Source organism: Chinchilla lanigera, unplaced genomic scaffold, assembly GCF_000276665.1.
Source record: "Chinchilla lanigera isolate Chin_1 unplaced genomic scaffold, ChiLan1.0 scaffold00037, whole genome shotgun sequence".
In the NCBI taxonomy this organism is placed as follows: domain Eukaryota; kingdom Metazoa; phylum Chordata; class Mammalia; order Rodentia; family Chinchillidae; genus Chinchilla; species Chinchilla lanigera.
Window position 1 is genome coordinate 2237157 of NW_004955438.1, and position 27955 is coordinate 2265111.

The 27955-nt window shown below is 40.4% G+C and overlaps 1 protein-coding gene across 19 annotated transcripts in view; it reads left to right on the plus strand.

Annotated features, from left to right (window-relative positions):
* Positions 1-27955, plus strand: part of Nrxn3 (neurexin 3) — a 1559809-nt gene that overhangs the window by 213294 nt on the left and 1318560 nt on the right. The window contains exon 1 of one of the 19 annotated variants that reach the window (XM_013517269.1): positions 11079-11163. The exons of the other annotated variants lie outside the window; for them this stretch is intronic. The gene's annotated coding sequence lies outside the window, so the exon portion shown is untranslated. Of the gene's footprint in view, positions 1-11078; positions 11164-27955 lie in introns of those variants that run through there. 19 annotated transcript variants of the gene reach the window in all.

Below are 27955 nucleotides of genomic sequence, written 5' to 3' on the forward strand. Positions count from 1 at the left end.
ACCTTCAAATCAGTTGCTCAGACCACCAGACACAAGCATGCACAACTGATCAGAACATAAAACATTGTAATCATTAACTGTTCATTTCAATACACCATCAGACATCAGCAATACAGTTATCACAGCTGTTCATATATATGTATTTATATTTTGCCTTTCTTCTTTCTTTTTTCTTCTTTCCCTCATCCCAGTCATTCCTTCCTTTGAGCAATTTCTTTCCCTTTTACCTGTTATCTGTTGCATGGGCCACAAATCCTAAAATATTTGCTAGCCGGCACTTTACAGAAAGCTTGCTGATTCCTGATCTAGAAGAGTTGAAATAGGAGTTCAAGTAGATAGAAGGGCCATGTTACAAGGCCTAGATCCTGGATCTTGGGACACAACACAGATGTCAAGTGGGATGTTGGTTCCATCTTAATGTATCTCTTCCTTCTTCCCAGTGAGGAAGATGTTGAGGAAGAGCAGGCACTCTGATCTGCAGTTGGACTTCCCATTCACTATTTGACAACATCTATTTCTTCCTAGTACAACTTCTGTCTGCAACATGCACAGTTCTTTTGGGAGTTATCAGTATACATTGCTAATAAACAAAATAAACACTTCCATGTAAAAATCATTTCATAGTTGGCTGAGTGAAGGTTTTAGTTGGCCCACTACTCTGCTGATCTCATCACTGTTTGTCTCCATTTACCCAGGACTACTGAAGTTGGCTGCATCCTGATCAGTGAAGGGCTCAAGACTGGAGAGTCTGAGGCACTTTGATGAGAGGAGTAAGAAGTATAAGCTTAGGAAAAACGATGAGAGTTACTAAGGATAATTCTTTGTGCGAGCATATCTAAAAGAGGCCGTGCGGTCCTGCTCTGTGGTCTGTGCACACCATGTGCTCAGGGAGTACTTGAAGAGAACTGAAGGGGGGCGTTTATGGACTTCTACACGTTGAATAACCATATCTCCACAAGGACAGGCCATACCCCACAGAGCACACACAAGCCTCTGTTGTGTTCTTTATTTTTGTGACAGTTTTGAAACTCTGGCATGTCTCAGTGGGAAGCACTAGCCTTCTCTTTGTGTGATCTGGAGTGAGCATTCGTGCACTCAGTGGGGTGCCATGCAGGACTATTGTGAACTGGCCAGAGCTGCCTGAGAGGCAGGAGGAACACCTAAAACGTTGCCCATAGGTGCAAGAGAGAGCATGAACTCATACAATGAAGAGGAAAAAAAGAAAAGGTCCTAAAATGTCACATGTTATTTGTTGGCACAGTCTCAGAATGATTCCAAGAGAACTGTATTGGGTACAGGTTGATGCAGAAAAAGCTATTTTCACAACCCAGCATTAAGAAAAGTGTCAGATTGGAAGGTTGGGGAATGGTTTCTCCATCCTCAGTACATTTCTTCCCTTCAAACTGACTAAATAGAGAGATATGACAACTCCTCTGCTAAGGGGAAGAAACTCAGGAAGTAGGAAGTCAAGAGAAAGGAAAGAGGGGTTGCAAAGAAGGAGGAGTAGAGAAATCAGCATGGGAATGAAAGCAAAAGGGGTTAGAGCCCCACTAAAATGAAGTTCGCTGGTAATCTTCTAGAAGAAGTTTGGTCGTAGAAGTCACTGGAAGTGGCATGTTGTGAAATATGTTATGATATGCAACAGAGACTAGGGATGGGTTAGCTATCCAGGCTCCACCGTGAGGATGTTAGCAGATGTGAGGTCTAGCATTGCTGAGTGTCTGTACTATGGATTATATGTATTCTAAGCTCTGCCATCAAGTACTGTTATGGTGGATGCACACTCCTCAGGGATAAGCCGTAAGAGTTAATATGAAATTGCAGACAACAGTCTCCCACCAGTGTAGGAATTCCATCCTATGACATTTCTGACAGAATTGAATTGCTGAACTCTTAGATCTTGAAGAAAGCTTAAGTCCTAGAATAGTGATTAAGATTCTGGGATGTAGGGTCAGAGCTAAAATTTGAATCTGTGTTGCTCTGTAACCTGGATGCATCCTCAAAAGGGTTAATTTAACCCTTTTAGCCTGTAAAATGGGTGTGATAATAGTAGCTTTTGGGGATGTGTGAAAAGTAATGAGGTACTGTGCTTTATACATACCAAATGATCAGTAAATGTTAGCATATTATTAATTTATTATATTATATTTTGCACTATTATTATTATTATTATGTCTTATAGTATCTTCATTTTATAAACAAGGGTCAGTCTGGAGAACAGTCACCTACATTAGTAGATTGTAGCAAGAAGATCCACGAAGTGAGATATGTAAAATAAAATTGCTGAATGCAGGTATCTGGGGACTGGTTAGGTATATTGTAGTTAATTAGCTTCCCCTTCAAACAACAAGGGCCTCGCAGAGAGTAAAATAGTCACATTTTACTAAATATGGATCCTGAGGCTTTGGGATAAAAATTGAGGTGTTTTGGTGAAGAGCAGGTCTAAATATTAATGCAATTTTACTTACTGTAAAATAATTGTAATTCATAGAATATTGTAAAGTAGGTTAAGGAGAAGAGATTCTTTATCTTTGAGAATCTGAGGACAGGTGATGTGTTAAAAGAAAAGAAGTTTGATACCAAGAGCTCTATATTCATCACTAATCTACTGGGAAATGGTAGCAGACTAATGGTGATTATGCCTTCTAAATGGGCAAAGCCCATTGCAAGGAATTCTAGAGAAAAGATCAAGTGAAATCTTGGAATGTATATGAACTTTCCCCTTTACTTTTTAAAATTAAACCTTTCATTTTGTGATAATTTCATAGTCATACGCAGCCATAAGAAATAATACACAGAGATACCAAGCACGCTTTAGCCAGTTTCCTCCCCAGTAGTAGATGCTACTGTGGCACAATATCACAGCCAGGATGCTGACGCTGGCATGGTTATGGTACAGCATTTCCAGTACCTTGAGGTTCTCTCATGTTTTGCCAAACCCACTTTCCTTATACCTCAGTTCCTGCTTAAACCCTGGCAATTACTAATCTGCTATTTCTATGATTTCATTATTTCAAGATGTTATGTAAATGAAATCACATATTATGCAACCTTTTACACTTTATTTGGCTATTTACCTGTTAACAAATACTTATACTCTTTTCAGAACCAGCTATCATAAAAGTGTTGCTATAAATATTTGTGTGCGGGTTTTTTCTCATGAACACACAATTTCATTTCTCTAGAGTAATACGCAGTAGTGTGACTGCTAGGTAATTGGGTTTTTATGGAACAACCAAACTGTTTTCCAGAATGACTATATGATTTCACATTCATATCAGTAATGTGTGAGCGATCCAATTTCTCCACAGTTGCAACTATGATGCCACCACTTTAAAAAAAAATTTAGGCACTCTGACAGGTATGTAGTGATAAGTCATTGTAGTTTTAATTTTCATTTCTATAAACTAATACTGTCAGTTTTTTGTATGCTGTTTGCCATCTTCTTCAGTAAAGTGTATCTTCAGTTCTTCCATTCATCTTCTAATTGAATTTTTAAAAAAACTGTTAAATGTGAGAGTTCTTCTTATAATTTAGATACTAATATTGTTTTGACTTTATTCTTTCTTCTGCTATGAATTTATTTTTATCTTCTCTTTCTAGGTTTTTGAGACCCACACTTGTCTTATTGACTGAAGACTTTTCTCTTTTCCATTGTGTGCAGTTAGTACTATAAATTTCCCTCTCAGCATTAATTTAGCTGATACATCACAGTATTTGTTTGACCATTTAATCATCCTCAGTTGCTTTAATAAAGATTCAGAGACTGGGGTGGCTTAAAATAACAGAAATCTATTTTCTCACACTTCTGCAGACTGTGAGCCTGAATCACATGCTTGAAATCTGGTGAGAACCTTCTTCTGCAGATGGCCGTGGTGCTGGTCACTGTCCAGTCTCTGAGACAAAATACCCAACACCCACAGCTTAAAGGACCTGCAGTTTGCTTTGGGTCCTAGTTTCAGTGCAGGGTTGATAGGCTCCAATGCGGAAGTCGCAGGGCAGAGTTCATGGTAGGAGAAAGCTGCTCACCTCATGGCAGCCAGGAAGCAGAGCGAGAAGGGAGAAGCAGGGGACAAGATACCCTTTTCCAAGCAAGCCTGCTGAGCCACCTCCGACGGGGCCTGTCTTGCAGCAGCACAGCAGCCCTGCGCTCCTCAATGGACGAGTGCAGTGATGAGTACAGAGCCCCCAGGGTCTAATTCCCTTCCAAACACAACAGACCTTGGGGGCCGTTTGAGTCTGAACCACGGCAATCACCTGCTTTCTTCTCCCTACATTCTCATGTGATGGACAGAGAAGGTTTTCTTTTTTTTTTTTTTTTTTGGTTTTTCTCCGGTACTGGGAACCGAACTCACGACCTTGCGCCTGCCAGGCAGGCGCTTTTGCCGCTGAGCTAAATCCCCAGCCCCCAGAGAAGGTTTTCTTGATTCCTATTTTTATAAGGCCACCAATTCTATTGGAAGAGTCTACCCATATGACTTCACTTAACTTTAATGACCTACTAAATCTAAGTACAGTAACCCCATCTTCAAATTCAGCTACACTAGGGGTTAGTGCTTTAATATGAATTTTGCAAGACATGGTTCAGTCCATAGCATGTGGCATGGTGTGTTTGCCCTATTTTAAGTTAATCTTGCATTTTACTCATGTTCTTTAATCTGTAGGTTGATGTCTCTTACCAGATTAGGATGATTTTAATTCCTTACTTCTTTGAGTATTCTTTCAGCCATTCCTCTTTTCTCTTCTCCTGAGACTTCATTGAGATGAGTGGTGTAAGTTTTGGTCCCTGAGGCTCTGTTCACACTTTTGGTCAGATTGAGTAATTTCTATTCTGTCTTCCAGATCACTGATTTTTCCTCTCTGTGTCCTTATTTTGCTGTTGTGCCTATACACTGCATTTTTAATTTGGTTATTGAAGTTTTTTACTTAGTGACTTTTCCATTCTAAAGTGTCTTTTTTCTTATGTATGGATTCTTTTATCTGCTGAGACTTGTTGTTTTCTGCTGAGGCTCTATTTTTTTCAATTGTTTCAAGTGTTTTCATAATTGCTCCTTGAAGGGGTTTTACAATGATGGTTTTAAAATCTTTGTCAGATCATTTTAACATCTCTGTCCTCTCATTGTTGGCATCTACTGATTATCTCTTTCCATTCACTTTAAGGTCATCTCAGTTGTTGCTGTGCCTTGTAATTTTTCAGTTGGAACCTGGGCATTTTGGTTATTATGTTGAAAATCTTCATCTCATTTAAACTTTTTGTTTTACTTGACTTTAGTTGGCACTGCACTGTCAGGGAAAGTGAGGGAACCACCTCCTTGTTGCTTGAGTCAGGAAGAGGTCTCAGTTTGCTGCCTGGCATCCACTGACAGTTGAGAACGGGACTGGTTACTGCTGGGCAGTTTTAGCGATCCAGCTCTCCTCAGGCCTCCACATAGGAATGCCTCGTTAATACGCCCACTGTGGTCTCTAGTGTTGCCCATTAGCACTGAGTGCTGAGAAAAGTCCTGGCTCCCAGTTAGGCCTCCCCTGGCCCAACTGCAGATGAGATTGGAGAGTAATGCCTTGTTGCTTCTAGGTGGGAGGAAAAACAAGGTGTCAGATGGTCTCACCAGACCCCAGGGGTAGCAGCTTTTGTTATTACATGGCAAAAATAAATGCCCTGCTCCTTGCTTGGCCTTTCATGATATCACATAGGTGCCCTGATACAACCTATCAAATGCACAAGTCTATGTTCTCCACTTGATCTTTCCCCGTCTGAGACCACAATTTGTATGGTTTTCTTTTTTTCTTTTTTTTCTTTTTGCTGGATTAGAGAAATTACTTTGAGAAATTTTGTGTTTCTCTAGACATTTCCTAGTTCTCTGACTGGAGACAGAGGCTTTCGATGAGCATTTTTTTCTATTTGTAGCCTCTGGTATTTCCACTTCACCAGTTTCTCCAACACCCAGTCTGAGCTGTGTGAGACAAGGAGAAAACACAAAGAACTCACTTGCGTGTTCCTCTTCAGGTCCCAAGGTCCCTAGTCAGTCTGCTTTCTATCTACCTTTCCCAGCTTTTTTCTGTTTATTTTATATATACCGTCTAGGGTTTGTAATTGTACCTAATAGAAGATACAGGAAAACGTGTGCCTCTCCATCTTCCCTGAAGCACAAGTCTGTGCATTTGTTTTGAAAAAAAAAACAAAAAAAAAACAAAAAAAAAACAAAAAAAAACCAGCAAAGCACTTGATAAATATATGATAAATAATAGACTTCCTTTTAAAAAACACAGTATTTTAAATTTTTTTTCACCTTTTGCTTTTTACTGTGACATGTTTGCATTACATTATTACCTTCTTTGTGAGGACTTGGTACATGTGTGTAGCACATCTTAATTCCTTTTTTTGTCCCATTTGCATGCACTCCCTCCCTTTCCCTCTATCTCTTTTATCCCTTTCCCATTTGAACAAAATCTATCTCCCTACTTACTTTGTCTATTTTTATTTTGCTCCTTCTTTGTATTTTAGGTTCCAGTAGAGATGGCAAATAAATACAGCACAACATGAAAAAATGTTTGACATCACTGGCCATCAGATAGATACAGATTAAATCAACATTGAGCTTCTATCTCATTCCAGAGAGAATGACTATTATCAAGAAATTAAATAATAACAAATGCTGGTGAAGCTGCAGGGACAAAAGAATCCTCCTACATGTTGGTGGAAATGTAAACTGATGCAATCACTAAGGAAATTAATATGGACATTCTTTAAAAATCTAAAACTAGAAATTGTATTTGATCCAGCTATTACTCTTTTAGATATGCTCCTTTTTTTAGATATCTTCTTGAAAGAGTAAAAGACATTATATTATAGGGATGCACACATACCTACATTTATAGCAGCACAATTAATGATAACCAAGTCTTGGAAGTGGCCTATGTGTCTGTCCCTCAGCAGATGAGTGGGTAAAGAAAATATGGTATTTATGCACAATGGAGTGCTACTGTGCCATAAAAAAGGATAAATTTCAGTCATTTGTAGAAAAATGACTGCACCTTGAGACCATAATATTAAGTGAAATAAATCAGACACATAAGCTTAAATACAGATTAAGTACTATTTCATACCATTCACAATACCAGCAGGAAAAATTAAGTAGTTAGGAATTAACCTAACCAAGAAAATGAAAGACCTCTATAACAAAAAATACAATACTCTGAAAAAGGAGATCAAAGAGGACATCAGAAAATGGAAGGGTATACCCCAGACAGGTAGAACCAATGTAGTCAAAATGGTCATACTTCCAAAACTGATACACAGATTTAATACAATCTCAATCAAAGTACTGTACCAATAGCATTTCTCATAGAACTAGAGAAGACAATTCTAAAATCCATACGAATCTGGAAAAGACCCATAATAGCTAAAGCAATCCTGGAGGCAAGAGCAAAGCGGGAGGCATCACAATCCTAGATTTGAAGTTACATTACAAAACTACAGTGATAAAAACAGCATGGCAGTGGCACAAAGACTGACATCTTGATCATCAATTAGAGGCTGACCCCAGGCAAACAGAGGGAAGACTCCCAGGGCCTGTCCAGGGTTCTGACTTTCTTTAAGTGCTCAGGTTCCCTGGATGATAAATTTCCAACTCTCTGTCATAGCTTTTAAGAACCTCAGATCTTTCTTCTGTTCTCACTTATTTTGATATCATCACCCAACTGCTCTGCACTACTCCAACAGACTCAACTTTTTACTACTTCCTGCTGAACCCATGCTTAGTGGGACATTGGTACCTGGGTATGAATTGAATTTTTCATAATAATTTGTAGTTGTCAGCTGCTCTAGTCAGCCTAGTCTGATAGATCCTTGGAAAATCTACACCACTGTCATAGTCTCTAGTATGTCATGTCACTGCTACCTCTAGCTATTGAGATTTCCTATTTGTGGAAAGGTAGAACAAACACAAAGCAGAAGAGATATGCTTCCTTCAATGTACTATTAGTTTCAGAGGGAAACTAGAATTATTTATAGGTATGGGGAATTTTTGGGGATTGTCCATTTATACTGCATTAATTATTTGTATTATTTTTGAGACAAGGTCTCACTATATAGTTCAGGCTAGCTGTGAACCCATTATGTAGCCCAGGCTAACCTTGAACTTGCAGCAATCCTTCTGCCTCAGCTTGCTGGGATTATGAGTATGTACCACCATGCCTGGCTTAATTATTATTTAATTATAAAGCATAAGGAACATGAAATAAATTATTGACTTCTTGAGTTTTATTTTTTTCCTTTTCCCTCAATTTTGAGTATTTGCAGGGAAATAACTGCAAAACATCTTGTTTTCTTGTGCTGCTACTATCAAAAGGGGATGATGCAGCCATGGAAGAAAGAGGCACTTTTTCCCTTTAAAAACTTTCCCTCAGAAATGGGAAAAATATAGCAGTGTCCTCTTGTGACTTGGCCTTGAAACTAAGAAGGGGTAGTTTATTCTATCCCTCCAATTCTATTTTTAATATAATAGGCAAAAGGTAGGATTACTTTAAAATTTCAGTGACCCTCTAAATAAAGTTTGATCTCTCTTCCTTTGCCTTGGTGATTGAATCCAAGGCTTCTTATTCTAGGCAAGTGCTTTACCACTGAGCTCCACTAACAGCCCCTGGTTAATTTATAAACAACAGAAATGTATTTTTCATGGTTTTAGAGGCTGGGAACTCATCAAATGGCAGGCAGATTCAGAATCTGGTGAGGGCCCCATTTCCTGCTTTGAAGATGTTGCTGCATCTTCTACAGTGTATGAATTATGTGTTCTCACATGAAGACAGAAGAGTAAAAGGGCATAAGCTCATCTCCTCTACTTCCTATATAAGGCACTCATGACCTAATCACTTCCCAGAAGATTCCAGGTCTTAATACCACTGGAGTAAGGATGAAGTTTTACATAAATTTTGGAAGGGACATATGCATTCAGACACATGCATTCTGTTGGGTTCCACCAGTAGCCTGTCTCTGACAATAGATCACTTTTTAACTTGTATGAAGCTAACTGGCCCCTGTGAGGATTAAATCCACAATTTGCACTTAACTGTTTTTTTTTTTTTATCTAACCAGCTAAGCTAATCAGTACAGTACAAATGGTTAATACCCAACAGAGCAACACATTTACTATTTTATAGTTTGTAAAAATTTTAAGGCCTCAACCAGATAAACTTGTCAGTCTCAGAGACTGGGCTAGATGTGCTGGGTTCCAATGCTGTAGAACTTTAAAGCAGAAGTTATGGTACCCTGGAAAATAGTGTTTCTGTCTTTCTTCACATGATGAGTGATAAACGGCTAAGTGGATGATGGACTATTCTGAATGGTGTTGTTTATTATACATTGTACATCAGATGCTATGCACCAGTGACTTACCTACAATCAATGCATGTTCTTCTGAATGTTGATAAGATGAAGGATGGTATGTTTTCTAGATGCCCTGAAGATATTGTGTGTTAGTAAGACAATATCTAAGAAGAAAAGTTTTACAAGCAGACCTTTTCATTTGATAGCAGGAAAGGTATGAATTAGTAAAAAGCCAAAATAAGTGATTATTTAGAATTTTTGAAAAAATTATAATTCAAGAACATTCAGCAATGAGAACAATGCTTTATTAAGTAGACTAATAAATCTATTTTACTGATTGTATGATTTTTCATAAGAAACTTGTATTTACATGAATTATAATCAAGTAAATGCTATATAAGTGCTTCAAAGAAGCTTGTTCTTTTAAGGAACTTGATTATTCCTTCTAAGATTTTTGAGAGTATGAGTATGTTCTCTAATAAGACTTTTTATAAAACGGAGGAATAAAGTGAATTTTATTGAACCTTAAGTGGGCACATATTTCAAATATTAAAGATTTAGGGTTTACTGTGGGTGCCTGCCCACAGTAGTAGAACAGAGCAAGTAGTCACTTGTTCCGAAATTTTATGGGGCTGCATTTCAATCCTGCAGCAACTCTTCCCATATGATCTTGGGCATGTGAGATAGGATGCTCATATCTCTAAAACCATGTGTTCTCATCTCTGAAAGACGGAGACTATTGGTCACTTGTATCTTATAAAATTGTTCGAATATTGGATGAGTTCAGCATGAAAAGTGCTATGAACTATTCATGCAGCATCATAAAGGTTAACTGCTTCTTTTATGAAGACTGTTAACACTGTTATTAAAAGTAATTAAAAATGATCATCATTCTCTATAAGAGGTTATGGGAAGTAACTGGGTCTGCATTTGTTAGCATCACACGTTGACCACTCCATATGTAGCATTCTATCCCTTAATTTCTGCTCCTTGTCCAAGGTAAGAACAAATAAATTTCAGGTTCGATCCAAAAAGCATCTTGGGTGGTTCACCTAACCCAAAGATTGAGTGAAGGATTTAGGATTTCTATGTTGTGGGTCTGACAAAAAGGGATTTCAAGATCTCTGTTTATTTCAGAGTATTTCAAACATTTGTAGGTGTTTTCAGACTCTGAAGCAGCCAATAGGAAGAAGGGACTCAGGTAACCCCTGTAGAAAGAATGCTGGCTTTTGCTTTGTCTTCTGTTCTGCTTACTACAATAGCAACTTAGCTTTAAAATACCCTGTCTAGCTATATTTTAGGATCAAAGTAGTTATTTAAAGGTTGTGGCTAATAGGAGAATGGATACCCTGGGTATTTCCCAGAACAGAACTTACCTTCTGGGAATCTTGAATCCATGTGACTTCCTGAGTTGGTGATTCACATTAGGAAAAACATAGGTTTGGTATGACACAATCTGCAGATTCAAATAAATCCCTGGGATGGGATGAGGGTGACTTCTCTTTGCTGACTGAAGCTCCCAATGTATGCACAAAGCACCCTGTCCCAGGCCCCAGATGTGTGCAGGTTTCTAATTGTCAGTGCTGCACTAAGATTTGAAGGGTGAGAGAAGAGTTGCAAAATCACGAACACCGAGGGCGGTGTTAGGAAGGCAGCTTCCTGCACACTGTTGTAGGTGTTAGTGAGATTATCAATTGCTCCGAGAGAGACACAGGGATGGAGGGTTTAGGAAACGTGAGAGTCCCTTTTCTTCGCTCTTTCTGGACCCCGAGGTTGTGCTTTCTCAGGGATATACACTCTGCACTTCCATTTCTGCAGTGAAATTAACTCGAGCTCCGCAGGTAAGTCTTTCAGCTCACCTTAAAAAAAAAGGAAAAGAAAGCATGTGAGCTGTGGTGGGAGTGGGCCATACCCTAGCCTCCTTACACTGGATGTGATTTATTAGTGCAAAAGTAGTATTTGGAAGCTTAAATGTGGGGCAGGGGTTTGAAGCAGCCAGATAAACTGTGTGGCCCTGAGGGAAGCAGAAGACGGGTGAACAAAATGCAGAGGAGGGGACTCAGGCATTTTCTTTCTAACAAATCGCATGTTTTTCTTGGAAATTCTGCCTCCAGGCTGGTGCCTGGCTCCAGAACAGGGTCTTTGGCATGAGTCAGAGCTGTGATGCTCCCCATTTTCCTTTTTGGTTTTTTCCTTTTTTTTTTTTTGGTTACCGCTGCATGGGAGCAGGCAGACAGAAGCAGAGTTGCACATTGTCAATACAGGCTGCAGGAGTCAATAAGCAGCCAGACAGGGAGTGAAATTGGAGGAGGCAGCTATGGATTTCTTAGGTTATTTCTTGTGAGTTTTTCAGAACTTGTGTGATTCAGGCTTGTCAGATACTATTTTGAGCCAGGCTGAGACAAACACATTCCCCTGGTGCACCAGATGTTGTCTGCGGTCTCCCAATTTCCAGAGGCACCTGGGTTGGATTTCTTGGGGGAAAGGGAATGTCCAGGCAAGGGTTGTTGGAAATTATAATGGGGAAGTGACTGTGCTACTGCTCTAGAATTTAGTAAAAATCATGATATGACTCTGGAGATGATTATTAGGATGGTAGTGATTGGCTTGAAACCAGGGATTGCGTCGCATTCAATTCAGTGCTTGCATCAGAGTGCATACCCAATAAATATATGTTGATTGACTATTAATACAAAACTGTATACTTTTTGAGTAAGCTCTGATTAATATTCTAGTTTCTTTTAGAATGACAAGATGGAGTAATGTAATAAGGGAGTTGATTGATGGATAATTATGAAGAGATGCATTCTATAGAATAGCAGAATAATCTCTTCAAGTAGAATTATTTGAAAAGGATACACAAACACAGAGCTTGTTGTTTGTCTCTCTGTCTCTCACTCTCTTGCTCTTTTGCTCTCTTTCTCTCTCATTCTCTCACTCTCTGAGTCTCCCTCTGATTATTTACCACCTGGTTCCAGAAGAATTTCAGGTAGCTTATAAGATAGACATAATGAAAATTAGCATCACTGTGGATAAAAATAACAAAAGATATAGACTTCACCCAGCCATCTTCTGTGGTTCTACAATTATGTGGAAATTTTAATCTGTTTATTTCAACCTCCTCTTCCAGCAACCCCATACCTGATGGTGCAGACATGGGAGATGATAGCCCTGCCCTTTCTGATTCTTAATGAGAAAAAGCTAAGAAAGGGCAGGTAAGAGTCACACAGGTGACTGAGTAATACTTGGAGGGTTGGTTGAACATTTTGCCCTTGGGAGGTGATGAAGCAGATAATTGGGTGGCTTTTCACTATTCCTTAGTTGCTCTTTTATAGCTATGCAATGCTTTGCTTACTTTTTCTACCTGTATTTGAAACTAAATTGGGAAGAGCATGGTCTCCCTTTCCATCTTGCTTAATAAAATATTCTATTATTTTCTCAGCTACTAAAATATTCTATTATCACTGATCACAACCTCCTTAGCTCTGTGTGTTTGTCACTGGCTGTAGTTTACTTATAAACAACACAGGCTGCCTGGAGCTTGAATTAGTTTTATACTGGCTGCTGGGGAAGGCTTGGAGGATTCCAGGTATCTTATGAATTCCTACAACTACTAGGGCGGGGAGACTGGCTAGGGGCAGATTCTTTGTATGCTGGGTCAACTTGGCTCAGCCAATATTCCTCTTCTCTGACCTGAGGTAGGGAGAGGGATATATTCATTCATTCAACCCACACAATAATGATTTAACATCTGCTATGTGTAGGGTATAAAGTTCTTCACATTTGGGGGGAATAAAAAATACAGAAGCACCTTATTCTGAAGTAATCTAGTCTAATATACACACAGAATGTGCAATTCCCTTGTGTCATTTATTTCTCTTGGGAAGGAAAGGAGTTTTATCTTATTTCACAAATGAGGACATGGAGACTCATGCATATGTACCTTGCTCAAGACTGCAGAGCTAGAGAGTGGATGAATCCTGATGGAAACTATGTTTTTACTTTAACTGTACATCTCTAAAGGAAGACACAACTAAAAAAGATGCTTCATTACACAGTACATGCAAAGCTTGGTTAGAGAAGGCACCCATGGAGGAACAGAAAATAAGCTGTGCCTCGAAGGATGAACAGATGGCAAAAATGTCCAGCCTAAACTGGCTTAAACAGTGAGAGAGGTGATAACTGGCACGTGTGATTGAGAAGATCAAACAGTGTCACCAAGATCTGCGTGTACTACCTGTTGTCTGTTGCTGAGTCAGCTACATCCTCAGGCTTTGCCCTTGGCCCTCCAGATCCTCCTACCCATCAGCTGTAAGATGGCTGCAGGAGTCTCAGAAACCCCTAGAGTTCTTGGGCCCACGTTCATGAGTCCCAACTGTGGCTAGAGGGAAAGAACAAGAGATAACAGACTTCTCCCTTGAGAAACATAGATGAGATTCATAGAGGAGCAATTTCCCCAGAGGAAAGTCAAGGCAGGGCAAGGGGGAATGGTTCTCGGCAGCTCATCAGAATCCCCAAGGACTGCGTGAGGCAAAGGGAGCAGATATTCTCACAGCGTGGGCAGTATAGGAATGAGTGGGACTGGGCAGGAGAGTCCAGATGCCAGCCATGTCCTCTTACTAGAGTTTCTGACCCTGGAAGCCACTGTTGTAGCCCCCTTGGACTTCAGAGGGTCTTAGGACAGTGAGGTAGCAGTCATTCCACTCAGGAGGGTGGGCTCATATCTTTGGGGATGAGCAGTGACCCTTTTCATGCTTGCTCCTAAGTTGTGCAAATTCTGTACCTAACAGAGCTTTGATGTCCTGGTCGCCTTGTCTGGTGTACCTTGGGTCTTAAAAGTTATCACCTGCCCAATAATAAAGCAGAGTGTAAGGAGACAGAAAGATCTTGGCCTGGGAGCCTTTTGAATGGTCCCCAAGGATACATCTTTTGTTTAACCATTCACCAACCAATGCCTAGGTTTACTGAGGAGCTTCTGCTTCTGGAGACATATGCTGACATCATGAGTAGGAAGCTTAGAGTTTGGTCTATCAAGACATTGTGTGTGTGTGTGTGTGTGTGTGTGTGTGTATTCTCAGAGAAGCAACATAGATGAGAAAAATCCTATGCTAGGAGAAATCAAGAATTATAAATTTGATCTGCACCGTGCATGTACTGTTCCCCATATAACTTTTACAATTTTCTCTTAATTTCCACTACTAAGTGCCCAGTAGAGATGAAGTTCCCCCCTTCTTTCTTCAGATAGGATTACTTTACAGTCAAGCTTTGCATTTCTAGCAGAGAAGCCTAGGGTTGTACTTTGGAAAGCCATGTCTACCTGTGTTTGAGCCAAATTAGATTTAGCAGGTGCAAAGAGCTACAGAAGAGACTCCGAGGTTGATAGAATTACAGCCAGGATTCTGGCGGGCATTGGGAATCCTGAGCATTGACCCTTGAATGCCACATGACTCACTCTTTGAGCTTTCCTCTATCCATGCTTCACTGCCCAGTGAATAATGCCACACTATACACTGTCACATTTGGGAATAGTTCTAGATTCTGTGTCTTTGCCTCTCTTTTTCTCTCTCTTGCTCGGCCCCTCTGGGCTTCCTTTATACCTCCAGTCATCAACAAAGTCCTCCTTAAACCCACACTGTCTTGCTCATCTGGTTTTCCCATGTTGCATTCTGTCACATTAGAAGTTTTTTTTTTTTTTTTTTCTTTTTTGAGACAGGGTCCTACTGTGTAGTTCAGGCTGGCCTTCAACTGTGTAGCCTAGACTGGCCTTGAATTTGTGGCGATTCTCCTGCCTAAGCCTCCCAAGTACTGGGATTGCAGGCATGTGCCACCATGCAGGGCCACACTAGACTTTTATCACTGCTGCCTCTCTGGGCATGACACATAAGAGGTATTCAACAAGTGGCTGTTGAATGAGTACACAATGAGATAATGATACAGGCGAAATTTAGTCCTGACCTCTGCCTCTGTGAGGCAGGCATGGTTGCCACTTCTAATAATTATGGGGAAGAACTAGGTCCTTCTGCCATATGTCTGAGGTCACCTTATTTCCACTGCATGGAGATTTTTAATAAATGCATACCACCCAAACTGTTTCTACATGGAAGTCTACCCCTGAGTCTCTCTACATCCTCTGCTTCTCTGACATTGCATTTAACCGTTCTCATTTTGGCAGCCTCCAGGAAACCCGATCTAAGCCTGTGCAATGCTAGAAGTGCCTGCTTAACAGCTTGGCAGGGAGGAGAGGCAATTGAATTACCTGTTTACACTTCTGATCTCCCAAGCTTGTGTCAGAACAAGAAGATAATAGAAGAAATTGTTAACCTGCTTGGGACTAGTGAGTCCGCATGGCAGGGAAATTTATCACATGAAAATGCTTGCTTTCTTTGAAGGTGAATCTCTTTTTCCATCAGACAGAACTGCCTCCCTCCCCTCATTTTCCTTGCAACAAATCTCCCTGTGCAGTATCTGTGCTCTCAGTGCTTTTCCTCTGAAAATAGAAACACCTCTCTGCCAGTTTGATCGCAGGCCAGGGATGGCAAAGGAAAAACAAACCCATTTCAGAGGTGCTTCTGATGAGTCCATTTTAGGGAGCTGTAAGACAACTGTCTGCTCAGAAAATTCTCATGAATGTGATGGCTCTCAGTGCAGGAAGAAGAGGGAATTCCTCGTGGATTTCCTCTCTGCATGCTGCAGGGACCGAGAAACACATTAAGCTACAGTAGTAAGTCAGGCTGAGGATGGAAGTTTCTGGTAGAGCAGATGGGTGGGAATTGCATCTCAGGGTGAGACTTGTTCCTGAATGGCTGCTATCCAACTTGTTGATTTCTCAGCTACTAATAGCAGCCATCCAAGCGTGGCTGACTGAAGATGGTCTCCTAGAAAGCCCTACTTTGGGGCTTGGAGCCCCACAATTTGTGATCTATTCTTCGCATCATAGGATGAAACATAGATCCATGAATCGCTATTTATAGATTTCTTGCCACAGGTCAGTCGTTCAATAGACAGTTCTGGAGCTGGGCACTAGACTGAAGTGTACAAGAAAACACATCTTCTATTTATTTGTGAAGAGCTCACAGTCTCAATGAGAATGTCTGTCCTAGGAATAAGACAGACAGGAGCTCACATAGAGAGTGTTCCTGATTGGCCAGGCACTGTTCTATGTGTTTGATGTGCTTGAGTTACTGCATTGTCATGGCAGTCCAAGGAGACTCTTATCCCTATTTTACAGGGGAGGACAATGTGATACTGGGTTGTTAAGTGTCTTTCATAAAGCTGCTGGGTTAATACATACAAGGTGCCATGAGAGTGAACAGAACGGAGGTGTGATTAGGGAGCAGGAGGGATACTGTCCCTAAGTGGTCCTTTGCCCTTCCTTTGAATTTAACATAATTCTTTCAGTATCTCATTCCACTTAGCTATTTCTGGGAAGGGACGAAGGTTCTTGACATTTTAATGTGTATTTAACATTCATATATTGAGAACTGAGGTGGGGAGTTCAGAGCCTGAGGGCTTGGGAGGCATTCAAGATGTTATGGACCTGCTTCTTAATTTTCTCAGGTCTTGCTGGCTTTATCAAAGGCTGTAAGGCAAATAGGCCATAAAAGGGCACACAGATGGAAGGAGATTATTGGGAAGGTTGAGCTCAGTCTCTACTATTTCCATGAGACATTATGACCCTGAGACCGCTTTTGTGTATGTTACCCTAGCAGGACCATTTCAACTGTAAGTGTCAGGAAATCCAATCTAAATACCTGAGGGCTAAGGAAAATTTAGAGGGCTCCCTAAGGACCAAGTCTAGGGGCTGTTCTAGATGTAGGCTCTGCCTGATGTGGGGTCTCCTATGATGTTGTCAGGTTTCATGTTTTTGTCTTTCAGCTTTGTTCAGCTCACCCCTTGCCTTGTGATCAGAAGAATGATGTAGTAGTTCCATATCTTCTGTGGGTTGGTGCCAGAGTTTCTTTCCTAGGTGATCAGAAAAATAACAACAACAACAAAAACAGTCCTGTGCTTTTCTGTCAGTGGTCCCATTAAGTTGCCTCTCTAGTCCTAGAGCTGTCATTGTGCCCAGGGAAATTAGCTTAGGCCAATGAACGTAGGATGGAATGGGAGCAAAGAACCCATGGATCCCCGCGGAAGTTCAGTTTATCTTTGAGAAAGGTGGTGACATCCTTCACTAGAAAATTCTCAAGATGACCTATATTATGGCCATTAGATGATGGTGTTTTCTCTCCAGGGCTGGCAGCATCCACAAGACCCATGCCTTCTTATTCTCTTATTCTCCTTCTTACCCATCAATAAATGGCCCACTCTGTTCTTGGCAGGAGGCCAAAGTGGCCCAATGCATAAAAAATGGGAAATAATAGCTAAATGGACTATAAGTCATAATCAACTTACTCTTTCTTCTTTATAGAGTTTTAAAATTTATTTTTAATCTATTTTTAACCAATACATAAAGACAATAGAAACTGTGTGTATTAATGCGGTCCCAAGTAATGTTTTAACACATGCATACAAACTTGCTTCTTTAGTGGCCCTAAGTTCCTTTGCTTATGGGCTGGAATTCTTATTCAGAGCAGAGGGACCCAGAACGTCTTCGGTCCTCCAGATGGTGTTGGTTGGGTGTCAGCATAAGGGGGAAGATGTGGGTGGTTAGAACTGGTGTCAGAAGGGCTGTATTAGAACATTGGATTCAAATCAAAGGGAAAGTCTTGGGGTGTAAGTTGGTGAAGAAAAACCCCCTGAGCCAAAGATGTAAAGCTCTGGCAGTCTCCCCATAAAGATCATGAAGATGTCTAATTCCTGAGATGATTAAAATCCCACTGGATGCAGTCTTGAGGGGCATTTCATGAGGCCAGCAGAAGGGAAGCCAGGAGTTCTTGGCACCAGCATTTTTTGGTGATTTTTCTGCCTCCCCATGGAAAGGCAGCTTGGTGGGGAACACTTGCACTGCTTGTCTGGATGGCTTGGGATAATTCGCTTAATGCTGTTGAATCTAGACTTCCTAATCTACAAAGGGCAATCAGTAGAAATATTGTACGTACAGAACTAAGGGAAGTGACGTTATATCAATCTAGCACAAGTACGACTGGCCCATAGTGGACACTTGATACTTAAGCTACTTAGAGGTCTTTTCTAAACTCAACACATGACTTCATAACATTAAGTATGTTGATAATGAATGAGTGAAAGTAACTTGTTACTAATACATTTTAAAAACCCAAACTAATATTTTGACCAGTTGCACCAGATCACAGAAAAGTAGAGGTGCTCTGATTTAATTTTAACCTTCACTTCATGGAATACAGATCCCAGATAAGAGTCATTTATATCAGAATTCCTGTTCTGTCCCTGACTAGCCATATAATTGGGAAAGGGAATTAAATCTTTAATCTCAGTATCGAATTAGTAAAACTAACCTACTACTACTTGCCCAATGGTTACTGTAAAGATTTAAGAAAAATCATATACAGCCCAACTCTGTTGTGACCCATGTATTGCTAGTACCCACTCTTTGGTGTTAAACAGTTTAAAATGTCATTTCCATGAGTGGCTGTCCCTGGAAGAGTAGGGAGTTGGAGGACCTCATCTGATGATGGGAGAGTCCTCCAAATTGGCCATGCATATACCAATAAAATGCAAGCTCACCACTGCAGTGCCCTGTGGCTGCCAGCTTGTTATGTCATGGGGAAAGTGCTGCTTTTATGCTTTTTTTGTTTATATGTTACTAGATATTGAACCCAGGGCCTTTGCACTGATGTATACTCTCAGGACTTTCATTTTTAAGACATGGTCATGCTAAGTAGCTTAGGCTGGGCTTGAACTTGCAGTCCTCCTGCCTCACCCTCCCAAAGTGCTGGGATTACAAGTGTTCCCCGCTGTGTGTGTCTTTACGCAGAAGATTATTACATTGGATGGGAAATTGGATTACATGGGCCTCAAGTATTCTTTTCCAACTCTGAGACTTTATATGATTTGATTTAATTTCCAAGTGAGAAATAACCTGTATAACTGCTAGTGATATGGCCTTAAGCAAGTTACTTAATCCCTCTGTTCTTCAATTTCTTATTTTTTAAGAATGAGGCTCATTATAATTCCTATCACCAAGGATGGTTGTGATGTTCAAATAGAAATTGTATGTAACATGTTTAAGTACAGTGTGATTAGATATGAATGGTGCTCACTGATACCCAGTTCTCTCCTTATTTCGTACATAAGAAGGTGGCACTTCCTGGGTACCTGTTCATTGGATGAGATCACCTGGCAAACTTGGCTGAGGAGTTGTGAGCCAAAATGAGGTCTATAACTTCTGGGCCAGAGCATTTAAAGTGCTGATGTGCAATGTTTGGCATAGTGGCCAGTCAGCCTGGGCTCGTGAGAGCCCACATATGATGGAATGTGGCATGAGGAAAAAGTAATTTTTTTGTGTTGAGATACTTAGATCTTGGAGCTGTATTTTCACTGTTCTATAATTTCCATAGATTGTATACAAATTATAGATTGATTTCTCCTGTATTAAAATAATACTCTAGAAGCTGTACATTATTGTTATATCTTCATACTTGGATCAGAAACTAAGGTCAGAAATGTTAAGTAACTAGCTCAAGGTCACCCAGTTTGTGAGAAGAGTGAAGATTTAGACCCATGTGACCTGACTTCAGTTTGTGCTCTTCACTAATTGTTCTGCAGGTTTCATAGACCAAGCCTGCAGTTTTCTGGTGTGATCAGCCAATATTAGTTCTGCCTTTCCTTCTTCTTGCACTGCATCCCCTCTAGTTTCATTTGGAGGTGATTTCTGCTGTTGGCCATTGCTCTTCAGATTGGTGGTAAGGTTGGGAAACCAGCAGAGTGGTCTGCTATGGATATCTAATGCTGAGGCTGTCATGGGAAGTCTCTCATTTTCTTTCCTTTGTATGCCCACATTTTGGTTTCCAATCTATTATTTAAACCAAAATCCTTAATATGGCTTAAGAGCAAAAGAGAGATTTTTATTCCTATTTTTGCTTGAAAGCATCAACATTATTGCCTTTAGTCAGATTTCCTAGAAGCAGAGCCTGAGATGGGAACGCTTGCATGTGTGATTTATTGAGAGATCGTTCTTGGGAGACAGCTGTAAGAGAGTGAGGGTCAGGACAACAGGCAACAGAAGAAGCTAAGCAAAGGTGTGGCATAGCTGAAGTTCGGACCCCTGCTGATACCATGGTGGAGTTTAGAGCATGGCGTTACCACAAAGACCTTATAGATTGATTTATCCTATTTTAAAATAATACTCTAGAAACTGTACATTATTGTTATATCCTCATATTTGCATAGGAAACTAAGGTCAGAAATGTTAAGTAACTTGCTCAAAGACCTTATCTACCCCAAAGACTACACTGGGGGAGGGAGCTGAACTTTTTTCAGCCCATGTCAGTAGTTCATTGGCTTTGGGTATAACTTCCTATGTATCTTTAAAAGAAGAGGTTCCTGTTGGCTAAAGACAACCCTCCAGAGAAGGATGCAGGGGTGAGACAATGGCAGGCAACACCATAGCTATTGAGGGATGGGCGCACCTTCCCAGTAAAGAAGATCTTCTGGAGGAACCAATAATAGTACAGTGTATGAGGTCAGTGGCTCATCCTTCTTGGAGTTGTATTTGTTATCTGGGGATGAGGAGATGAGGTTCTAATGAGGTAGTGAGGTGTGCAGGTAACACAGTGGTGGACTGTGACCTCAGCAAGGCCTTTGTACACACTTTCTTGTTGACATCTAAGTGTTTTGTGTATGACTGTGTGAGGCAGGTGGGCGCTATTTGCACTGTCCTGATCTGTGGCTGTGGAATTGGTAAATTTTGTCTGGTCACCTAGAGAATTACTTCTGATTTCTACCTTTTTATATGGGCAATGTGCTGCCAAGAATATTTTAGCAATTTGGGCTGTTTTCCTTCCAAGTAAAATAGCCTACTTCCACTTTGTAGACCTGGAATAGTGGTGGTGAACCTATGGCATGCATGCTACAGCCAGATGTTAACACTGAAATCTCTAAAAGGTTCACCATCACTGCCTTAGAATCAGCATTTCAGTCAATCACAATAATAGTAGCAATAACACTACTACAGTTTATTAAAAGTCTATTACTTTCCAGGGTCTTTACTTGTTTTAATTGATCTAATTCTCCCCACTATTCCACAAGATAGAAATCACAGGACCCATTCTATGATCCAGAACAATAGTAAGGAACAGTCAGCAATTCATCCAAGGTATGGTGTTAAAATAGTTTGCATAGAAGTAGTAAAGAAAACAAATCACAGCATCAAAGAATGGGTAAACTGATTATTATATCAAAGTAAAGTGATTTTTAAAAACACCTCATATAATCACTGAAGGGTGGAAAATACCAGGCTTTACAATAGTGAAATCTCTCTCTTTTGGTTACTACCCAATCTTGCCACACTGACTATAAGGGAGAAAAGTAGAGCAAGGCTTGTGTGCTGCAGACACGATTTGGTTCCAGTGCTAGCTCACTCTAAAGTTGACATATCTTACTTTGCTTTGCTATTTTCAGAAATATGTGATTTTTAAATGTCTGTTCCATAGTTCTGCACTATGAATCCCAGTGAGACAGGTAAATTGAGTACTGAGTCTACAGCTTGGGGCAAGAGGTTATTTAACCTCTCTAAGCTTTGTTCTCTCATTTGTCAAATGGGTATACTAATACCTAGTTTACACAACTGTCCTATGGGATAAATGCCAGGCATGCGAAAAAATTCAGTATATATGAGTTATTTGAACATACATATCCGTGAGAAGATTTCAACATTGTTGGGAGAAAGGATGGTATTTTACTTCTCTGTTGTTTCATTACAACCACAAAATTTGGTAGGTGAAAACGAATAGTTAGTTATTATTTCTCATGATTCTGTGACTTGATTGGGTGAATCATCCAGTTATGTTTCACATAGGGTCACCCTGATCATGCAGATGTATTCAGCCAGGAGCATAGGTGAGCCTAGGGTATCCAACAAGGTTGTGATTCTTCATGAGGTCCCTCCTCACTTAGTGGGTTAGCCCAAGCTTTTTACACTGTTACTAGATTCAAAGATTCTCAAAGTGGAATCCTACCTGCTGCTATGGACTGAGTGTTTGTATCCTCCCCAAATTTATATGTTGAAGCTTAATGTGATAAGTTTTGGAGACAGATCCTTTGGAAAATCCTCAGGGTTAGGTGAAATCTTGAGAATGGAACCTTCATGATAAGATTAGTGCCCTCATTAAGAGATGAGATTGCTATATGTGTGCGTGTGGACCAAGGAAGGCCAATAAAAACAGAAAGGGGACTCTAAGAATCCAATCATGGTGATTTCCCATTCTTGGACTTCTAGTTTCCTGAACAATGAAAAATAAGTATTTGTTGGTTAAGCCACTCAGTTTATAGTATCTATCAAGTTAGACCAAACTCAGATACTTGACTTCTTGAGGCATAGACACAAGATTGGCGTGCTGTCACATCTATAGGTGAAACGAATTACATGCCCAATTTAAATTCCAGGGAAGGAAAATATGACTACAAATCTGATTGGCGGAGTGACGTATATGTACTGGAAGGGGTAGAATTATTGTCAGCCGTATTTGGAGACTATTTCTGTTGGATGTGTTCAGTCCAGACTGTTAATAAGTAAGATGATCTTTTGAGGCAGTAGCAGGAAATAACTTACAAAGTTTAATTCTTTCTGTTTTGATAGTGTTGCAGTTGAACTGCAGTCATTTACCATGGTGGCCAGTAACATGCAGACAGGGCTAGTGCTTTTAGAGACAACTTCACAGAGGATATGCAGCAACAGTTGGGTCCTGAAGGAAGAAAGGGAACTACAGAAGGAAAAGGAGAGGGTCTAGCAAAATGTTATGGCTTCTGTCTAGATGTCCTCTCAAAGCTTGATGCATTCATATGCAGGGTTTTTGGGAAGTTGCTGGATCATGGGTCTGTGATGCTGGGTTAGGAAAGCAATCTCAACATGTGAATATGAATTAAGAGTTTGTGAAAACTAAATAGTAGTCTGTTGATTGGTTTAGCATAGCTCTGGGTGTAGATAATGAGAAGGCCCTGGGTGTGGGTGGCATCATCCAATAGGCTTGTAGCCTGAATTGGATAAAAGGGAACGGGAGGCTTGATGCTGGGGCTTCACTGCTTCCTCTCTGCCCTGCCACAGAATGTTTTCCTCTGTCATGCCCCTCTGCCATGCTGCCCTACATTGGAGCTGGATTATGGACTGAAACCTGTACAAACTTGAGCTAAAATAAACCTTTCTTCCTTTAACTTTGGGGGTCAGGTGTTTTGTGTCAGCAATAAGAGAAAGTAACTAAGACACTAGCATTTTGATTTTTTTTTTTTTCCTACATGAACCAGAACAAACTCAGTGTGAGTGGGGACCCAGATTTTAACTGTCAAATTGATCTAGAGTTGTCAGTTGGGCTAATTTAACCCTCAAAGGAGGGTGATTTATCCTGTGTATTGTAATCAGATAGTTGTCTAAGTCACTCCCCAAGAGCTTTGGTAAATCACTTTTAGTACATATTGAAAGTGACAATATTGTATTTTATCGCTGAATTGCCATCTTATAGTAATAACTAATGCATGTCATCGGCTTTTGCTCCAGTGCTGAATTACACTCACTGGGAGGTGCATGGATCCAGAAGGAAGCTGTTGTTTCCATTTTCTTGTCCACAGCTAGGAGAGAGAGGCCAATAGGGAAAATGTACTATGGCAACCCTTGCTGATTAGCCATGTCAGAGACACTTGTATTCTTATGAGATGTGAAACATTTCTCCACTGCAGTTTGGGTCAAAGTGAACTAGGGTGGACTTAGCACTTCTATTAGGTGAACGATAAGTGCTTTGATGACAAAAGCCATGGACTTCATTTTAACAAAGAAATAAGGACTGGTGAGGAAACAGTCTCAAATTATATCTTACCTGGGCTACTACTTGTTACTGGTATTAGCACAACTGGTCTCAATATGGTTGTGGTGGATTGACAACTGGTGGTCAACTTATAACACCCAGCTAAATTGAACCAGTGTGGTGCTGGGTGTGAGAGGCCCATCAGAGCGTTGTTGCCAGCCGCATAAGTGGCAGAACTGGAGAAGAAGAGAGGCTGTTGGGAGCTGAAAGAAGCTTTTGGGTGCTTTGAGAAGCTGTAAGGAGCTGTTGGTTCTCTTGGAAGAGCTGGTCATGCTGGCTTTCCTGATGAACTCAGCTGTTCCCATTGTCCAAGGAGCTCAGGACCTTGTTGTCTCTGAGAATGAAGTTCTCAGAGACACTCTAGGGGAGTTCACTCTAGGGGAGCTCTGGTCCTCACTTTGAGCATTGCTTGCTGGCTCTGGAGGGGAAGATGATGCATTGCTCAGTCTCCTGGAGAAGCTTGTTGCCTTGGCTTTCCTGATGGGAATGTGACTTTGCTCATTGTCAGAGCTCAGGACCTCACTGTTGCTGAGGATGGCTATGGTACATTTTGGAGGAGCTCTGGTTCTTACTTTGAACATTGCTTCCTGGCTCTAGTGCAGATCCCTCAGCTTGCAAGCACAGATCATTCATCCCACTGGCACAGACTTTCTAGCTTCCACCACTGACCTTTGGGCCTTCCCAGTGCACATCCATGAAACAGGTCTGCATGAGACATTGTCATGGACTCCTGGCCTCCAGTTGGACTTGTGGGAGGCACTGTTCTGTGTTTTAGGTCTTAAGTTGGACTCATGCAGGACATTGACATGGGATTCAGGCCCTTAGTGCTTAGTCTGTGGAGAGATTTCCTGCACTCTTTTTGTATATGATTCTTTGAGTGATTATTATAAATAATCTTATAAAATATGTGTCTTGTATTATAGTGATCTCCTAGTAAAATCCCAAACCAACACAATGATATCACCCAGCAGCCCCCATAGTGATTCCCTGAGATGCAGAGAAAGCCATGCCAGTCCCTGCCTTATAACTGTCATGGCTTTTCAATGGTTTGGGGATATTGTCCCACCCCTGAGCTTGGCCTACAAGGCTCTCTGCTTCCTGAATTGTGGTTTGTGTCCTCTGATTTAAATGTGCTGTCCCAGCTTCAGCACCTGAATTCCTTTGCCTAAATTTTCCTCCTGTAGCTGGAAAACACATCAGAAACATGTCCCCCAAGAGTATGTAAAGATACTGTCTTGTCTTCTCACTGTCTCACTGGTCACAAGGCACTGCTTATTTGTGTCTGGCTATCACACTAGACAGTGAGTTTCTTGAAAGTAAGGACTTGACTTATAACAACAGTCTCCTAAATAACCAGCACAATAATTGCTTGGCTCAGAGGAGGTGCTCAATAAATGTTTGTGGAATTAATTAACTTGTGAAAATGCCTGTTTTGGTTATCACAGAAAAGTACAAGCAGTAGAGACTTAGAATTTTCACTTCGAATCTGAGTTTTTTTTAGCTAAAGAGTTTTCTATTTTGCTGTTACTCACTTGGGTTAGAATTGATGTGAGGATTGACCACAAAAGTGAGATTTGGATGATTGTGGAACAAAACCCTAGGCAAAGGTGCAGTGAAACATTTATCTGATAAGGCTTGGGGATGTTTTTATATTTAACATTAAGCAAGAACTTAAGCACATTTCACACCTTCTGTACGTCTGGAGGCTTTTGCGTGTTAGTAATAAGGTGAGGTGAGTATTTCATTCATGATGGTGGATCTGGAGCTGCCACACCTCACTGGGAGCCCCAGAGCATTTTAGTAGTCAGTTTCCATCCCGTTTCTGGGTGTAGGACTAAAGACAGCTTCCAGCTTTTTCAAAAGCCAAGGATATGTAATAATGAAGAGTGTGGTAGATTCTGTGTCCCTGTTGGGAAGTGTGGCCTTGGAAAGTAGCAGTGGTAAAGACCAGTAATAGTGTTAATGAGGGAGTAGTTCTTCAGACTGACCGGCTGGGAACCTGTTTCATTCCATTATGACTGGAGCCAGAACTTCATGTCATGACACTGGCCTGCATTAGAGACTTGCATTTGGTCACCATGCAAACTGACTCTCTACAAGCTTTTAGTAGCATTGGATACGAAGACTTTACATGTGTATGTGTGTGTGTGTATGTACTGAATATATATACACACATGTAAACTTCTGACTACCAGTTGCACTGACATGTTTTCTCGAGGAAAAGGCAGAGTACCTGTAGGGTGCAGAGCACTGTACTTGCAATTTTGTGCAAGGAGGAAGAAAGGATGAAATGGGACCATTTGCCAAATGTTAACCTAGAATTCTAAGCAGAGAGATAAGGAGAATGGAGAATATTTTGATAGAGTTGGATGATTGGTGGATTTGAGAACTTTAAAAAATTTTTTTTTTATTTTACAAAGAGTAGTACATGAGAAACAAACAAAAAAATAGAACAGTAGCAGCATACCAGTATCATGAACATAAACAAACCAAAGGAAGAACATTCAAAGTGATACAAGGTCTCAAGACAAGTTAATACAAATCAACAGTGGTTGTTACATTGCATATCACTATCCCCAACTACATTGCTCAGATTATCAGATGTAAGAATGAAAGATTGCTTAAACCGTTGTAGGGAATAAGAAAATAATTCTTCGATAAAACAATAGCGATAATACAGAATTTCACTAGACAAGATGGTAGAAATTCACCATTGTAATTCCATTGCATATTGTTACCTTCAAATCAGTTGCTCAGACCACCAGACACAAGCATGCAAAGTCGATCAGAGCATAAAAAATTATGAGTATTAACTGTTCATTTCAATACACCATCAGACAACAGCAGTACAGTCATCGCAGCTATTCATATATATATATTTATGTTTTGCCTTCCTTCTTTTTTCTTCTTTCCCTCATCCCAGTCGTTCCTTCCTTTGAGCAATTTCTTTCCCTTTCCCATCACCTGGTGTATGTTTTGAGTTTTACCTAGTCTTTCAAGTTCCTACACCAAGGAGACAATATGATGTTTACCCATGTGGGTCTGATTTACTTCACTTGTGAGTATGGTCTCTAGTTTCATCCATTTATCTACAGAAGCCTCAAGTTTATCTTTTTTAATAGCTGAGTAAGACTCCACTGTATAAAAATAGCACAACTTTTTTATCCATTCCTCAGTGGATGGGCATCTGGGTTGTTTTCAAGATTTAGCTGTAACAAATTGTGCTGCTATAAACATGGGTGCACATATATCGCTGTGGTATGATGTCTTTAATTCTTCTGGGAAAATACCCAGAAGGGGAATAGCTGGGTTAAATAGGACTTCCAATCCTAGTTTTTTGAGGAATCTCCAAATTGATTTCCACAGTGCTTTCACCAGTCTACATCCCCAACAGCAGTAGAGTAGGGTTCCTTTCTCCCCACAGCCTCTCCAGCATTTGTTATTGGTTGATTTCTTGATGATAGCCATTCTTTCTGGGGTGAGATGGAATCTCAGTGTTGTTTTCATTTGCATTCCTTGAATGACTAATGACGTTGAACATTTTTTCATGTTTTTATTTGCCATTAGTATCTCTTCATTAGAGAAGTGTGTATTCATCTCAGATGCCCATTTTTGGATTGGGTCTTTGAATTTGGGAGGCCTGATTTTTTAAAAATTCTTTATATGTCCTAGATAGAAGTCCTTTGTCTGAGAGGCAGTT